This window comes from Diabrotica undecimpunctata, chromosome 1, assembly GCF_040954645.1.
Source record: "Diabrotica undecimpunctata isolate CICGRU chromosome 1, icDiaUnde3, whole genome shotgun sequence".
NCBI lineage: Eukaryota > Metazoa > Arthropoda > Insecta > Coleoptera > Chrysomelidae > Diabrotica > Diabrotica undecimpunctata.
The window spans coordinates 132,954,060-132,970,302 of NC_092803.1; the positions used below are offsets into that span (position 1 = coordinate 132,954,060).

A 16,243-nucleotide genomic window follows, 5' to 3' on the forward strand; every position below is an offset into this window, starting at 1 on the left:
ATACAAAATATGTGCTTGATATGATCGTTTATGGGTAATCTTTAATTTTTCTGACTGTAGGTAAGGTAAAGAAATTAAGGTGTAGAAAATTCGAACTAAAAGGAGAAACTGTCATACACATCCCTTGCTATTGCAATTTTTTAAGTGATATGATGCAGGAATTCACTGGTCAAATAAGGATTGTATCAGAAGGGATCCTAAAACTACCAATAAAAAAACTGTTGGTATTCGTTAATTAGAGTTAAATGAAACAAAACCAAGGTATGGTACAAAGGTCTTACGACCAAGTACCAGGGATTAAAGAATCTCGTCTGAACTAAAAAAAGAGAAAAATATATTCATTTTTCTACTTAATTTCGCAAGTTTCATAGAAATTTATTTTAATTTTTCAGATAGCTGTATTATAACCACAAGGTAACATCGTATTTTTATTTTAGTCATTTTGTTTCAGAAAAGGAAATAAAACCACAATGTACGTTGGATTCCTATCGCATATAACGTTTTGATAATTCTATATCACTTTTGACGTGTTAGTGAACTGAAGTTAATGCAAAATATATTATAATATTAATTTTTATTCTGTAAAAATGCAATTTATCTATGTTTTGTGTACATTTTTAACAATGCTGGTGCTGTGTTATGGAGAGTGGATGACGTATGCACAATTTTTTAAGGAGCAGAGTAGAAAAGCAAATTTGCCTACCGACGACATTGATTGTATAAGTTCGTATAGTAGTTTGTAAATTTTACAATAATCTTTAATTTGTTTTGAAATAATTTAAAATAGCAACTTAATTTAAAACTTTGACATTTGTGTGTATTTAGGTGTATTAGATAGCAATAAAATTAATAAGTAAAGAAAAATCAAAGAAAAATACTAAAAGAGGTAATATACCAAGGATAAAATTATAAAATTAAAAGTTTTCTGATTCAATATAAGACTTTCCAACAAAATATGCTTAAATAAAATTTATTTTAATTTAAAAGTTAATTTAATAACTGGAATAATAATCTTGGCTATAATTTTTATTATCAGGTATAATTTATTTTAATTTGTATAATATTTTTTGGCTCATATAAGAAATACTTCTTTGTAAAAAAATGTTCAGTTTACTTTCTACTACTTTTACAGTTTACTTTATACTACTACAGTCCGGTAAATTATGTTTTTCTGATTCTTACCTTTTTTCAAGACTGGCTAAATTAAGTTTGACCCTTTATTTAATTAATTCTAAATGAGGCTTAAAAACAAATTTGGGATAGCATAAAAAATTATAACATCTGCATTACTCTTTTTGCAAAAAAAATAATAATTTTTCAAATTGTTTTCCAAAATTTTTTTTCTCAAATATTGTGATAAATAAAAATTGGCACAAAAGACAACCGCAAAACAGTATTGAAAAAAAATTTGTATTGACCCATGGCTAGTTTGCCGTGACATATAAGTGCAAATACTATTGTTTATTAAGGCGGGTTGACACGATCCAAGTGTACTTGGTTAAAGTCTGCTTGGACGTTGCGCACGCAACACTTGAAAGCTACTTTGATCGTGTCACCTGTTCATCCAAGTACACTTGTATCAACATGTTATATCCAAGTTAAGTAGGACGCTAGCTAACTTCCTTGGATCCAAGTAGTGTGTGTAAAATTAAAATGGCGTCGGTATCGAAAAATCGAAAACTAGAAGTAAACACAAATAGAGAATGGTCTGAAAGGGAGAGTGTTAGATTCATGGAGTTATACAAAGCTGAGGAAGTATTATGGAATGTACGAATAAAATAATATAAAAATAAGGATGCTAGTCGCGGCCTAGCGAATAAAATAAGTGCAGCCCTACAGCGAATAAAAATGCACATGAATATTCCTGGTCTCACTGAAAACGGGGTATTAAAAAAAATTAGTGCCATGCGAACTATTTACAAACAGGAAGCCGAAAAAATTAAAGCATCAAATACAACAGGTGCATCAACTGAAGACATTTATGTGGCTAGTAAAGCGTGGTTTGAAATCGCAGATCGAATTCTATGTGATGTAATGAAGATCAGAAAAGGTTATCTAATCTGGTAAGTGATTACTTGTAATAATTTTTCATATTGTCAGTATATTAATTATTAATAAATTATAAAGACTTCACTGTATTTGGTATATCTATTTAATTTATTAAAAACCGATAAATACATAGTCGCATATTTTTAAATAAGTTTTAAATTATGGAAAAATCTAATTAATGTATCATGTCGTTTTGCCAAGATACGACACCAGCATTTGCAAAATATTTTGTATAGTTTTGTCTTTTACGTTCTGCGATTTGAGAATAAAAGTTGCTCCCTTGTTGATTTTTTAAACGTAACATGTTCGAGTTGATGTCAATTCTTCATGATCCAGGTGATATTTGTCCATTTAGATCCTCAGTTTCAAACGTGCCAGGAGGTGCATAGGACAACCGAGAGGTTTTCTTGAGCAAATTATAAAGCGCACACCTGAATTTTACAATTTTATCTACTTTTTTAGGGCATAGGTAAATAGGGCAACAATAGATCGGAAATCTCATTGCCATTATTCCGAATGTATTCTCAACCACTCATCTAGCACGAGATAGATAGCATTTTTTGAGAATATGGTTTCATGAGATATTATTTAAGAGCAAACCCCTCGTCACCCAAGATTACACAACGTTTTGGAAAGTTAAGAGTATTGTTCTCGATACATGTTTTTTAATGTTTATAAGAACGGTGTTTAAATATCCTTTATAGTTGTAATAGTCACTTCCACTACCTCTAGGTTGCTGGATATTGATATGTTTTCCGTCAAGAGCTCAACAGCACCCTGGATAATTCCAACGGTCTTCAAAGCCCTTTGCTATTTCAGTTCACTCTGCGGTACTTTTTGGAACCTAGAAAAATATAATTATTGATAAAATCTTTATTTAATATTCTACTTTTGAAAACTATGTTTTTATTTAAGCACCGTGTAAACCTCTATAAATTGAATAATTGTCATATTTTAATAAACAAAATCAAGATCTTAATAAAAGTATTTCATATTTACTACATTTTAATGTTATTTTATAGTGATAACGTTTGTAATACATTGTTTGATTTTGTTGTAGCCAACGGAGATAGATATGATTGACTCATCAGACCAGGAATATAGTATTTACAAACAGGGAGAAGATGTGGAACAGAAAACGAAAGTGCTGACGATACAGCTGAGACCAACGTTGACATTTTTAATGTTCAATCTCCTACATCAAATGATACAATTATTATTACTCAAACAGAAAAAAAACCTAATAGTGATTTTAAGAACAGCACTTTTAAAACACCAAAATCATCTAAAAGAACCAAAAAAAGAAAAATCTCTACTGCTGAGCATATTGAAAAAACTATTAATATTTTAAAACCCTTCAAAGATTATGTGCAGAAAAACCTAGTGAGTGATGAATTTTCACATTTTGCAAGTAACATAGCATCTTAACCACGACAAATTCCAATTGCTGATACAATGGAATGTCAACTAGAAATATTGGCAAAAATTCAAAAAAAGCGACTCATGGTAATGCGTCGCAATCAGCTGGTTAATGAAGCATTAATCTAATCGGAAATAAATATGTTTGATAATACTGTACAAAATAATTATCATTCGAATGATATCCTTCACCTCAGTCGACCTGGTACACCAGAAGTGTTGACCGAGCCATTTTCTACACACGATGAATCAGACAGCATCAGCCAAGACAGTGTAACAAATGGTTCTGATAGTACTGAAAATGTGTTAAATCAGGTCATTCTAAGTATTGGTGGTTTTGAATACTATAAGATGACATAAGTGTTATACATAATATGTACATAGTAGCTAATGTTTTATATACGTTTAAGAATATTTCGTTTTATTATTTTATTGATAACCTATACTGACTCTTTTATTTTTAATTGCGCATACACAGACACACACACACACACACATATATATATATATATATATATATATATATATATATATATATATATATATATATATATATATATATATAGAAAACATCGAGAAAAAGGTTTCAAATAATTGAAACTGATCCATATAATCTTTTTCATTCACAGTTCCAAATGCTATGAACCTTGGACTGTGGAATTGAATCAATCTTCACCTGTTGGCTGGCTAACCAGTCACAACGTAGATATTATAATACATGATATTTTGGATTGACCTCGCTTGGTTTGTTCTTTGGTTTTCTAAACCAATCACTGAAGGAAAATGGTGATCTTAACCACCTTTTCCTTTCAGTTTTTGGCTTTTTAATGACAAGTTGTCACCCAATTTATCATATTTTTTAAATGTACCGCTCTATTGCACTAGAGGTTGGTATTTCGCCTTGCTGTTCTGTCATATTTTGACCTCAAGGCCACTGTCTTTTTACGTTTTTGGCGTGGGTGTTACACCTGTTAATTCATTTACCTGCGGCACTCAGTAAGCTGAAGACTTCATTTTACTTTTAAATATTATATTTTAATCTTAACCAATTAAATAATGTTACCTAAAGTCAAAATTAAATTTAACTAATAATACATTGTTGGAAGTGCATCTCACGATCTTTCTTGTTCTCTGCATATCAATTTTAATGTTTTTTACTTAAGTTGTTTACAATAATTTTTTATATACATGTATGATTATCATAATGTTCTTTTGCTGTGCTAAGTCTGTTAATTTGTAAACTGTACCTAGTTTCAATTAATTGTTTATACAACTTTTTCTCTAAATGTCCATTATCGTAAGCTTTTTCACACATTTAATATCATTGACTGCTACATGTCTTTTTAAGGTAACACACATGTTATAACTTCTCTATGGATGTTTGGTTTTTCATATTGTTCTTTTTAGATGAACTGATGATGCTTTCTGAGCAAAAAGCGAAACGTCTTCAATAAATAGATGAAGTAGCCACCTTCTTTGTCTTTTGTTTCTCCACTTTGACCGAAAAACCCACCACTCTTCGAGTGTTCCTTAGTTTATATATATATATATATATATATATATATATATATATATATATATATATATATATATATATATATATATATATATTTCAAATTATTTTTCGACCGTACTGTTTTAAATATTGATTTATAGTATCAGCAATCGGTCAGGAAATAAAACTCTATTTGTTCAGTTTCAATATTTCGTCACGATTTTGTGACTTCTTCAGGAGAAAACTGTAAATTTATTAGAATCATTAATTATTATGTGTAAACAAAGTGAATATTTTAATACTTACAACTATAAGAATAAAAATTTAAATTTTTTTAACATATCTAAATAAATGATATATTTGTTTGATTTTATTTAGGAGTTATGGTAACCGCAATATTTTATAGAGTGAATTGTACAATTTTTAGTGAGTCGGTTAAAATAAACAATTACTATGACACTATTATCCATATTATAAAGTGGAAAGATGGAATTAATAGTACAGAATTGAGAAAGAATCAGGAACACGATAAATTGATCTATAAAATTATAAATACCATCAATTACATTTTATAGATCAATTTATTGTGTTCCTGATTCTTTCTCAATTCTGTACTATTAATTCCATCTTTCCACTTTATAATATGGATAATAGTGTCATAGTAATTGTTTATTTTAACCGACTCACTAAAAATTGTACAATGGGAATTCTCTCTATAAAATATTGCGGTTACCATAACTCCTAAATAAAATCAAACAAATATGTCATTTATTTAGATATGTTAAAAAAATTTACATTTTTATTCTTATAGTTGTAAGTATTAAAATATTCACTTTGTTTACACATAATAATTAATGATTTTAATAAATTTACAGTTTTCTCCTGAAGAAGTCACAAAATCGTGACGAAATATTGAAACTGAACAAATAGAATTTTATTTCCTGACCGATTGCTGATACTATAAATCAATATATATATATATATATATATATATATATATATATATATATATATATATATTTCTAGTATAAATAACATGCTGTCCACAATACGAATATAAGTACAAATACAACAAATGATTAAAACACAGCTAACCGGAATATAGTTCTCCAACGATATATAAATGGCATCAAATACTGTAGGCAAAAACTTAGATATTGACGATTTCGGAACTCTGAATAAATATTCCAGCGTACGAAAACAGCAGCCACTTGCCAAATAACGAAGGGTAATTTGTAGTTTTAATCTTGCAGGTAAAGCTGCTCTTATATTTGTATTACTTTTTGGAATTTTGGATTGACCATTTGCAATAATTCTTCAAATTTTTCAGTGGTTAGTCTTAAATGATTTTTAAATGTACCTTTATCTTTATTTGCTACTTCACTTAAAAAGTTGGATGAAGCTCCAAGCGCTTCACGTTTACGTATCCAATTACGAGTCCAAATTTTTCTTTTTTTTTAATCCTTTTTTCTGGATTTCAAGCTCATGTATCAACATATCAGCAACCAGTGGAACACCTTCCCCAATCACTTCCGCCATCTTTACAATGGTAATTTGACGTCCAAGTCATTTAATTGTGGCAACTGAGTTGGTACAAGTACACTTGTACAAGTCCACTTGGTCCAAGTTGGAATCCAAGTACACTTGGATCGCGTCAACCCGCCTATAACTAAAAATAATGTCCGATGGCTAGATAAAATGTTCATTTTTTGCTATTGCGATGTTAACATGCTTAAGTTTGAATAAGTAATGATACAAAAATGTTCTAATTACAAAACTGGATAAAAAAATATCTATTGGAGTGGTAGTAAAAATCAGTCCTGGCATATAAAATTGTACCTTTTTAATTTAGGTAATTTTCAAGGCCGCAAAACTATTTCATAAATGCGCTTCTACGAACTCAAGCAACAAAAGTGTGAAACAAAAATTATTCAGAAACAATAGCAGGCTTATTACTTTCTCTTACGTTAAAATTTATAGCCATTTAAAAATAAAGATAACGATTACAATAATTGTCGAACTTCTATAGAAATGTATTAAAACTAATATTTTAAATCTTTGAAGAAGGAAAATAAATTTAAAAGGAAAGTCAAAAGTTACACATATAAAAACTAACTAATAAAATTAATTAAAATTAAAAATTAATTAAGGAGACTGAACAAATTTCTACATTAAAAAATTAACAAAAAATATTTGTCTTGGTACAAAAGCTAATATATTTTTAATGTAATTTTATAATTTTATAAGCTTTGTTACATATAGGTACAGTTAAAATATATATATTATTGTGATATTTAAAGTCTTGGTGCGCCAAGCAATAATTAGCTAATTAATTTTTTTGATTAATTAAAATTATTTAAATGATATGATTATCACTCTATCACAATTTTTAATTCTTTTATCTCAGGGTTAAATTCGTGCTTCAATATCTATGCTATTACATGTGACAGGTAAGGTCCAAAGAATATCGGAATAATAAAAAACACATATGATCTAACACTATATATTGAAATAAAATAATGAAATAATTCACACTCAAAAGTTTTCAATAAACAAATCTCATATAATGATTCTCAAAATTTTGTTCTACGTACGTGAACAATCAAAATTAATGGTACAAACAATATTAATTGAAATCTCAAAATCCCAAACTATTCTAACTCTCCTAATCAAAATATTTATATCCTTTCTAAATTAAGTGTAAAAATTGTGTTATCAATAAAAGAAAAAAAACTGCAGAAAACAAAAATATCTCTCTCTGATGATGAGTGGTCCAAATCCTTGTTCCTTGTAGACTATATTATCTCCTCTCAAACGCTCCCTATGTAATCAGCAATCTTACAACAGATTGTTGCAAGTATATCGTCCTTAATGATCTCCTTCAAAAGCACAAGCCATTCAAATTATGATAGCCTTTCTCCTCTCGATAAACTGAATCTCTCGTTGGCCCGAGTGAAAAATGACTCTTGGAATATCTTCTCTTTACGATAAACTGAATCTCTCGTTGGCCTGAACAGTGACTCTTGGAATATAAGTAAAAAAATATGACTTACAATATTTTGCTGCTTCAGCTTCTGTCAGATACACTAACTCCACAAAAACTCACTAACATTCAACACTACTGCTTGCTACTTCTCGGGAACCGCCAGAGAACAATCACTGTTCGTCTTACAGACTTGGAAAACCAACTGATTATCTTTTTTCTCTCCTAAATCTAGCCAAACTATCACTCCTACATACCTATCCCACCTTTTTCAATCTCCGCCAATCAAAACTCGTCACAATTCCCCCATTTTTTCATTTCGATAACAAACAAATTTTTACCTATAATTATAAAATTTCCTAAAACTTATTTACAAATAATATTTTTCTATAATTCTTAAAAAATACCAAAAACCTCTTTCTAAAATCTCTTCTATTGTCTTTAATCACTGCATTAATGTATTTGGAAAACCCGGTTCAATTGTCCTTGGATTTCACTTAAAATTATGCGGGTCACTCAAGTATAACAAAGAAATAATTTATGCATAGCTTACATTTTGTTTAATACAGGTAATCCAAGAATTTAAAAACTTTCCTTCTTCGAAATGTTTGTTGGTTATTATCCTACTTATCTGAATTATTTTAATGTTTTTGAACTTTAAAATATTTTAATCAACCCAATATTTTTCTCGATTTTACATATCATAACAAATCCCCGCCATTTGATCTGCCGAAAACTCTTTGTTAAATTTTAAAAATGACAAAAGTTTTCCAGGATCAAATTATTTCACTATGTTATTAAAATCTATTCATGATATTGATAGATGTCGTGAATGTTAAAAATACCCCGTATATTTCCTGTCTCTATGTGCGCTAATTCATAACTATTTACCCCATTTTCCGTATTGACCCTATATGGACCTTCAAATATCGGCATCAATTTAGCACAAATACCATTTTGTAAATTCGACACCCTCAGTGCCTTCACTAAGACTTTATCTCCTTTCTGGAATTTGATCGGCCTTCTTCTTCGGGTTCCCTCTTGTCTTTGGAGATATTTCTCTCCACTTCGTCTCAATCTTCTTTGAACCAACTCGATCACTTCTTCGTATTGTCTGGGGGCGGTGTCTTCCCACGGTCTTGTAGGCATTGTTCCTTTCATTATATATAACGGCGTCTCTTTGGTAACCGTATTTGGAGCACAATTCAAATAGGTCTCGATCTCAAACACTTTTCTGTCCCAATGTCGATGATGTTCTTCCGCGGCAATTCGTAGAAATTTTGTGACTTCTTGTATAAAACGCTCCGATGGGTTGCTCTGTGGATGACGGATACTTATAAATTTTGTATCGATGCCCCTCTCTCTTAATTCCCTTTTAAAACGTTCGTTCCTAAAATATGTCGCATTGTCCAATAAAATATTGTCTGGTCTTCCCACCGTTTCTATAAAATTGTCTATCTTCCTAAGTATTTCAATTCCTTTTGTGGTTCTGCATGCATACAATTTAACATATTTTGAGAAAAGATCCACCATAACTAATATGTGTTTATTCCTTTGAGTTGTTGGTATCAAATCGCTCAACATATCAATAGCAACAATATCCAGTTTCTTCCGAGCTACGACGTTTTTTGTGACGTTTTCATTTTTAAAGTTCCTACTTTTACACTTTTGGCATGTCACACAATTTCGAGTCACCTCTTTGGCTATTGTATAGTCCTGTCGACAAATGTAGTTCTCCCTGAACATAAGCCACACCTTTCTACTTCCAATATGTCCGTTGTCACAGTGTAACTTTAAAAAAACTTCTTTTGCCATTTGCTCCGTGATTACATAGAGTTCTTTACCATCGACCCTCTTAAAATATAGGTTATTTTCTTGTTCAGCCCTTTGCTTTTCTCTTTCATTCAAATCTTCCTGATTTTCCCTGATTTTGGCCAAAGAAAATAAGCCTGCTTCTTCTCTCATTATGTTCATGCCTACGTGGAGAGTTTTGTGATCCTCTTTGCGGAATTGTTCATCTCTCGTCAACGCATCAGCCAAAATATTGTCCGTTCCTTTGATATATTTAAATTCAAAATCATATTCTTGGAGTAAAAGAATGCCCCTATGAATTCTATTATTTACCAACCTATTTTTCATTATGTGTACCAACGCTGCATGGTCCGTTTCAATGGTGAATCTTGCCCCAAGTAGGTAAAAACGTAATTTGTTTACACAAAATAACACACTGGCAAACTCTAATTCAGTAACGCTGTATTTTCTCTCATACGTTTTGGTTACACGGGAAACAAAACATATTGGCACCTCTATATCGTCTTGTATCTGTGATAACACCCCTGCAAATTTTTTTATGGAAGCATCGGTCCTGAGAATGAAAGGTTGCTCATATCTTGGGTGGTGCACTCTTACAGCTGTGGAAAACGCTCCTTTTAAATTTTTGAAAGCGATTTCTTGTTCAGTTCCCCATTTCCATCTGACATTTTTCTTAAGTAATGCTATTAGCGGTATTTCTTTTGTACTGAGGTCTGGTATCAGCTTTTTGAAATAGTTTACCATTCCTAAAAATCCCCGCAAAGTTTTTAAATTGGTTGGCCTAGGGTAGTTGTTTATGACTTCGATTCTATCTTCTGCAAGACTAATCCCTTTTGTGTCTAATTTGAATCCTAAATACAATACCTCTTTTTGGAAAAACTGACACTTTTGAATATTTAATTTTAATCCGGCTTGATCAAGTTCTTCGAGAACAGTATGAATATGTCGTAGATGGCTTGTTATATCCGGTGAGAAAATTAATAAATCATCTATGTAATGTACAACAAATTCTCCATGCCTATTTAAAATTGTGTGTAATGCGCGAACCAAAGCAGCGCATGCACTTTGTAGTCCAAATGGTACTACCCTAAATCGGTACACCACTCCGTCGATAGAAAAAGCGGTATAATTTCGACACTTTTCTGCCAAAGGTATTAACCAAAAACTGTGTTTCAAATCGATTTTGGAGAAAATGTGTGATCCTGTGATTCGTCCAAAAATGGCTTCTATGTTCAAAGGCGCTTCGTATTGCGCGATTGTGTGCGAATTAATGTTTCTTGCATCTAAACATAATCGCAAATCACCATTTGATTTTTTTACGCATACTATCGGGTTGATATATGGAGAGTCACATCTTTCGATCACCTTGTCTTTGATCATATTTTCAATTTCCTGTCCGACGCTTTGCCTGTATTTATACGGGATTGGATATGTTTTCGATTTAAAATTTTCTAAGTTTTTAACTTTAAAAGAATGTTCATAATTTTTAGCCACTCGGCTTTCTTCATTAATAAGATCTCCATAATTTTCTAAAATCTTCTCTATTTCCTTCTCCATGTTTTCTCCACATATTATTTTTCTTTCATCCTCAGTTTGTTCACATGTGTTCACTGTCCGTATTACTTCTTCACAAAATTCTGGATTCTCGTCCATAATTGCCATTTCTTCTCTGTCCTCTTCCGTTATTTCTTCTTCTATTTTTTCTTTATCTTTAATTTCTATCTGGTATTCCGAGCACCATGTTTCGGCTCCTTCCATTTTTCTGCTTATAACTTCCTTTTTTTCCTGCTTTCTTTTCGAACTCTTCTTCTTTTTTTTTATTCTCTTTTCCTCTTCGGATTGATTTTTTTCTTGAGCTTTCGATTTATCCTCTACCGTCATATTGATTTCTTTATGTTTTTCTTGTCCATTTATCCTTTCAGAAAATTTTCTCCTATCTGTTTCCTTTTCTTCTTCTATGTTGTCTGGTTCTGCTCTGATTTCCAGTTGATTTTCCGAAAAATTGATGGTGATATGTTTTTCACTCAATTCATCAATTCCCGCTATCATATCATGATTTAGATCTTCGATCACCACACATTGCACAATATAGAATTGGTCTCCCACTCTGATCCGTACTCCTAAACCTTCGTTTACTGTCGTCAATTTTTTATTATTTGCACCCACTAAAGCAACCCTCGGAATCTTATACACAAATCTGTCCATATTTAATTCTTTTACTAGTTTTTTATTGATTAACGAAATTTCCGATCCAGAATCAATCAGAATTTTAATCGCTTTCTGTTTTATAAATGCATCTAAAAAAATTAGATTGGAATTAGAATTTTGTTTTTCGTTTCCCGCCAACTGTATAAACTCTCTCGGGTGACAAAATATACCGGAGAGTTTTTTACTTTTGTTTAGTGGATGCCTTATTGAAAATCCTGTCTGGATTCATTGAATACTTCTTCTTCCTCCTTTTCTATTGCCACATGATTCATCTCTCTTCTGTTTTGTCGTTGGAATCTCTGATTATTTCTATCGTCCCTTTGTTCGTTCGTATTCCTATTCGGAGGATTTTGTGCATCTCTATTCCTGTTGTGATTTTCATTTGTTCTATTTTGTGTATCATTCCGGTTATCGTAATTTTGTTGTCTATTGTAATTATTGTAATTTCTCGGCCTATATTCGTTTGTTGATCTGGGATGTCGGCTTCTCTGGTCATAATTTGATGAATACCTTCTTTCCGGTCCATTATATTGGTCATGTTGTCTTCTATTTCTCATTTCTTTTCTTTTCGCTTCTTTTAATTGAAGGAATTGGCACAATCTATCAATATCTTGATAGTTTCTCAAAATCACGTGATCTTCCAACGTTTCCTCAAAATGTCTGCTGATCATTTCTACCAGCTGTTCGGTAGAATATTTGTATTCTAGATATTTTGAATTGTTATATATCTGCAAAGCATATCTTTCTTCAGATATTCCCATTTTTTCGTGATATTTTCCATTCTGTAGCTCTTGGTTGATTTCTCTCTGTTTATTTTTCCCCCAGAAATAGTTGAGAAATTTATTTTCAAAATCTGTCCAATTTTCAAACTCATCTTCCTTGCTTTCATACCATAACGCTGCTCCTTCTTTCAAATGGTTTCTAATTGTTTCTTTGCAATCGTCAAAATATCTAATATGTTGTAATTTGGTTTTCAAATTTTTAACAAACGGTACTGGGTGTGTTTTCCGAATATCCCCGCCAAATTGTATTTTCGCCTCGCTTGTTCCATGGATGACCATTTCCCTTCTTTCCCCGGAATTTTGTTCCTTTTTGATTTCCTCCATTTTTCTTTCTATTTCTCGCATGTCTTCTTGTAAAACGTTTTCAAATTTTGTTTCTAATTTTTCTAATTCCTTTTTCTGGACAGTCTTAATATCCTTCATTTTAGTTTCTATTTCTTCTCTCTGCATCTCTAGTTCCTTTCTCTGGCAATTTTGTATCTCCTTCATTGTATTTTGGATATCTTTAATCTCTGTCTCTTGTTTTGCATTCTTTAGGGTTATTTCTTCTATCTGTTGTATCAGTTCTTTCTTTATCCCCTCAACACATCCTTTAATTTCCTGTTCATAGTTTTCCAGACGCTGCTCTATATTCCTGTTATTTAGTTCTATTGCTTGTCTTGTTTCCCGTTGGTTTTCTTCCATTGTTTGTTTTGTTTCTTGTTGATTTTTATCAATTTTCTTTGATGTTTCAATTTGGTTTTTCTCTATTGTTTGTGTCTGTATTTGCATCATTGCTAATAATTTTTCCAGCATCCCTGTTTCTTTTCTTTCCTCCATTATTGTAGCATTTCCTTCATTATCCGATCCTTCATCAATAATTGTTTCCTCTTCTCTGTTATCCTCCTTCCTTTCTTGCATTTTGCTTTGACTCCTTGTGGTCGACATGTTGTTTCTTTTCGTTACTGTTTTTGTCCCCGCCAAATGTGAAATTTTACAACACTCTATATGTTTCAGAACACGACAATATTTCTCCCCAAATGTATTAAATTTTCACGACAAATATTAAATATGCAATCAGTAAAATTCAAATAATTCAAAATAAATATCAAATGTACGATTGGTAAAGAAAATAAAATCAAATAATTCAATAGCAGTAAATATCCACTAACTACGATCAATCAATAAATCAAATTTATATTCCCTGGAAAAATTGTCAAAATACTTTCAAATTCAAATTCCCTCAATGTTATATGTTTTTATCTCTGAATCACCTGTACTTATTCCAGATCTCTTTCCCTTCCTTCAAATGTAAAGCTGCGATATTTTTAAGCCCCACGTTTTGGAAGCCAGTTATTGTGATATTTAAAGTCTTGGTGCGCCAAGCAATAATTAGCTAATTAATTTTTTTGATTAATTAAAATTATTTAAATGATATGATTATGACTCTATCACAATTTTTAATTCTTTTATCTCAGGGTTAAATTCGTGCTTCAATATCTATGCTATTACATGTGACAGGTAAGGTCCAAAGAATACCGGAATAATAAAAAACACATATGATCTAACACTATATATTGAAATAAAATAATGAAATAATTCACACTCAAAAGTTTTCAATAAACAAATCTCATATAATGATTCTCAAAATTTTGTTCTACGTACGTGAACAATCAAAATTAATGGTACAAACAATATTAATTGAAATCTCAAAATCCCAAACTATTCTAACTCTCCTAATCAAAATATTTATATCCTTTCTAAATTAAGTGTAAAAATTGTGTTATCAATAAAAGAAAAAAAACTGCAGAAAACAAAAATATCTCTCTCTGATGATGAGTGGTCCAAATCCTTGTTCCTTGTAGACTATATTATCTCCTCTCAAACGCTCCCTATGTAATCAGCAATCTTACAACAGATTGTTGCAAGTATATCGTCCTTAATGATCTCCTTCAAAAGCACAAGCCATTCAAATTATGATAGCCTTTCTCCTCTCGATAAACTGAATCTCTCGTTGGCCCGAGTGAAAAATGACTCTTGGAATATCTTCTCTTTACGATAAACTGAATCTCTCGTTGGCCTGAACAGTGACTCTTGGAATATAAGTAAAAAAATATGACTTACAATATTTTGCTGCTTCAGCTTCTGTCAGATACACTAACTCCACAAAAACTCACTAACATTCAACACTACTGCTTGCTACTTCTCGGGAACCGCCAGAGAACAATCACTGTTCGTCTTACAGACTTGGAAAACCAACTGATTATCTTTTTTCTCTCCTAAATCTAGCCAAACTCTCACTCCTACATACCTATCCCACCTTTTTCAATCTCCGCCAATCAAAACTCGTCACAATTCCCCCATTTTTTCATTTCGATAACAAACAAATTTTTACCTATAATTATAAAATTTCCTAAAACTTATTTACAAATAATATTTTTCTATAATTCTTAAAAACTACCAAAAACCTCTTTCTAAAATCTGTTCTATTGTCTTTAATCACTGCATTAATGTATTTGGAAAACCCGGTTCAATTGTCTTTGGATTTCACTTAAAATTATGCGGGTCACTCAAGTATAACAAAGAAATAATTTATGCATAGCTTACATTTTGTTTAATACAGGTAATCCAAGAGTTTAAAAACTTTCCTTCTTCGAAATGTTTGTTGGTTATTATCCTACTTATCTGAATTATTTTAATGGTTTTGAACTTTGAAATATTTTAATCAACCCAATATTTTTCTCGATTTTACATATCATAACAATATATATATATATATATATATATATATATATATATATATATATATATATATATATATATATATATATATATATATATATATATATATGTATTTAACTTTTATTTTCTATTCATATATTAACCACTTATTTATTATTTGTTTTTCAGTTCCGAAAACAGGCCTTCCATAATCCTAGTACATTTGTAACAGTCATCACCAGGAATGCTAAAAATGTTTTACATTAATAAAAATATATGCATAAGGTTTATTTATTCTTAATAAAAGCCATTTTTGTTTCGATTTATTTGCATCTAAACGTACCTAACAAACAAGATATATCTCCAATATTCATATTTAAATTACTATATGCCATGTAATCCTAGGAAATAAAGCTTTTTAAGATTTGTATAGTAAATAATGAGGTCAAGAGAAAAACAGCTTATTTCACATTTTAGTCCAGTAGTCAGAAGACTGCAATTTTTGTATGCATATTTTGTATACTTCGCCGCAAATAAAATCAGTTTGTATAAAGCTGTTAAATAAACGTTGCGCGATTTTTGCAATTTTTTTACGATTCTCGTGAGATCAATATAATTTATTACTTCCATTAACCGTTCGCTGTGAAATTTATATTGCTAGAGGCTAACTTTAAAAGCCACCACATAGAATTTCGATTTTGAGTTTTTGCACCAAATATGAGGCATTTGAAGTATGTCTAAAAAACGCTGAATTTAAACTTTCACATTACAAACAATCTGACATCACGGGAAATA

General features: G+C 30.8%; 1 long non-coding RNA gene across 1 annotated transcript; it reads left to right on the top strand.

The window, feature by feature from the left end:
- The first annotated feature begins 495 nt into the window (after window positions 1-495).
- On the top strand, window positions 496-15,770 carry LOC140440264 (uncharacterized). Its single transcript, XR_011950801.1, has 2 exons — window positions 496-723; window positions 15,638-15,770. It is a non-coding gene; the product is annotated as an uncharacterized lncRNA (long non-coding RNA).
- The last annotated feature ends 473 nt before the right edge of the window (window positions 15,771-16,243 follow it).